Source organism: Rhipicephalus sanguineus, unplaced genomic scaffold (genome assembly GCF_013339695.2).
Source record: "Rhipicephalus sanguineus isolate Rsan-2018 unplaced genomic scaffold, BIME_Rsan_1.4 Seq1163, whole genome shotgun sequence".
NCBI lineage: Eukaryota > Metazoa > Arthropoda > Arachnida > Ixodida > Ixodidae > Rhipicephalus > Rhipicephalus sanguineus.
In genome coordinates, this window is record NW_023614425.1 from 1 (window position 1) to 2,796 (window position 2,796).

The window sequence follows — 2,796 nt, forward strand, 5'->3', positions numbered from 1 at the left end:
TCCACCAATTAGAGACATGAGTTCCATCAATTAAACTTAGCACACCATTTCGGCGATGATGGGCGGCGGAGTCGTGGAAATAGCGGTTTTCCGTCTGAAAAAATAGTCAATGGGCTGACCGACGAGAGGACGTAAATGATGCCCCGACAATCGATTTTAAATTTATGCAACGCTGCGTTAAAATTTTTCCTTTTGAGCAACGTGGTGCTGCCACCTTTTTGCCGCATTCTCTGTGTGGCAACATATGTTCTCGGAGTAATTCACCGAAATCTTCTAGAAAGGCATTTTATAGCACGACAGTGCACACTCGAAGCTTCTGAAGAGCGTAACTGCCTTCACGTTTGTTTAAAGTGCAAGCAACCGATCCTGTGAGCACCGAATGAAAAATAGCCCATAGCGACAGTCACAAGACGCCAACATATCCAGCTATCCATCTTTAGTCATCACAGGTCTGAGTAAAACACTCCTGGATAAAATGAAACTGTCAGAAATAAAACTTTTTTAGCAAGAAGGATAAAGAAGCTAACTTAACGTATTAGCATAGGTTCGTAGTTTGTGGAATGACCGAAAGAAAGTTACCAAAACAGCAGCAAGTCAACTTCGTGTTTTTGCTCCTTGTAAACTGTTGAAGCTGCAATGCTAGGAAAAATCGGAAACACCAGCTATGCACTACGAATCTCGTATCAAAATTAACAAAATACAACTGTCATGTCGTTTATCAAATACCGTTGAGTTGCGGGAGAGTTAACATTGGACAAACCGGGCAATTTTTTTAATGACAGAGCAAGCGACCGGAAAAAATGTAAAAAATAGTCACAGCTGTCATTCAGTCCCGCGCTCTAATAAATGCGCAGGTACGCACATTCAGTGACACTGCGTTTCTGAGGTAGAAAGCAAGAACATGGCTGATCCCTCTGTCATACGAATCGGTATAACACAAAAGTAAAACGTGTCTTCACAGACGTAGTTGAGCGTTTGTTGTGCATTGTTTCGCCCCGAGGGCGAAGAAATGAATGCTATAGCAACAAGTTGTAATGTCACGCGAAGAACGGCAAGCAGCTCGAAACTTGCAACGCGCTGCTCAAGCACAAAGGACGCACGGAACGAACATACACAGGATAAGCTCGAACTAACAACTGTCACAGCTCGACAGTTAAAGCGCGCTGGTCAAATCCAAACGAGGACGCACGAAACGAACGCACAAGCATACACAGGATGAGCGCGAACTGTCACAGTTGTAACCTATTTGTTTGTGAGCAGCGCGCTCCTTTCGCAAAAGCGGCCGCTGCTGTGAGCAAAGTGAACTTCGTGCTTTCTGTAACTTCAACGCAAACTTGCGGTGAGAGCGCAAGACGTACAAGATAGGCGCGCGCGCAGGCGCGACCACGCCCTGTAGAGGCACACGCTCATCTCAACGCGGGGGGCGACGACCTTTAAAGCGCGCCTTTTTTACGCCTTTCGAGCCCTTCGCGCCATCTCGCTAGTGATAACGAAAACACTATGCCGGTGGCGGTACCACCGGTCTCTGAGTACCGCCACCGGTAAATGGTGTATATAAATAGCACGCCGTTAGTATGACGAGGAACGTGCTCTCTGTGGCGGAGCCGTTTCGCGCTGACGATCGAGGGGTCGTAAGTTCGACTCCCGGAGACAGAACATTCTCTTCTAGTTTTTTTCTTTGCCATATGTTAGTCTCTATATTTTACAACGTCATATCTGTGACGGAAATGCGTCAGTGGAGCCGTGGTGGACACCGGCATAAAACACTTTCGTGTTAAAAGAACAAAAAGCAATACGGGGGAATCGTAAAAGCTTCCATCACTACCAAAGCAGAACATAAATGTGTCAGCGCGGCGTCACCCTATCTGACTAATCATGACATAAATTTTTTTAGACAAACATATCTGCTTATCGGCGGCACGCATATCCTTGAATTTTTTTTTTATTATCGTGGACGTATTTTCTGGTGGTATAGACTGGTGTATATTTGTGAGATTTTAAGTTGGCATCTAAGCGCTCGTCAAGTTGTGTATCAGAAAAACCAGTTTGGAAGAAGCTTACGTGCATATGTTTGTAAAGTGACTTGCTCACCACAGCATATTTGTGAATGTAATCCCTACGCGTTTGATTTCAGAGGCTTCCCCAACATGTGAGACAATAGAAAAAACTAAATACACCAATGCTTTCTATTTCTCTGGCACAAAAAATGCCACTGTCTTTTGAGCGTTAACATCATGAACCACACTGTGCACCTATCATTTACACATAAAAAAAAACACAGACTCATGTGTTTGATTTTCTCATCACTGCATTTCTCCGGACAGAATGCAATTCCTCCTAAATAAGGTAATACGAACATGAGACATAATAACTCCTCGTGTGGCATTATCAAGCAACTGAATTAATTATGCGCAGAACATTTCCCTAGGACTCTGCTATTGCAAGAAAAATTCCACTGAAGAAATACTACGAGGAGAAAGTGCTGTAGCCAAACCATATTCTAAGACCCGACACCACGTTACGTTGTCCTCTGTACCTTGGAAGCATTCGCTTCGCGTGCCAGCCACTTATTCAGGACGCCAAGCACGCTGCCCGTTTATACGTGACCGCAATTACGGGCTTCTGAAAGTACTTCGGCCAGTATATAACGGTGTAGTCGCAGTGTGTGAATCACAGAATGCTACTCGCGACCGATACCAATGCTGAAAAGCTTCAGCTCGTCGGCGCCGTGGCTTAGTTGGTTAAAGCGCCTGTCTAGTAAACAGGAGATCGTGAGTTCGAATCTCACCGGTGCCT

At 45.0% G+C, this 2,796-nt stretch overlaps 1 non-coding gene across 1 annotated transcript; it reads left to right on the top strand.

Moving 5' to 3' along the window:
• The first annotated feature begins 2,722 nt into the window (after positions 1-2,722).
• Positions 2,723-2,796, top strand: Trnat-agu (transfer RNA threonine (anticodon AGU)). Its single transcript has one exon. It is a non-coding gene; the product is annotated as a tRNA-Thr (tRNA).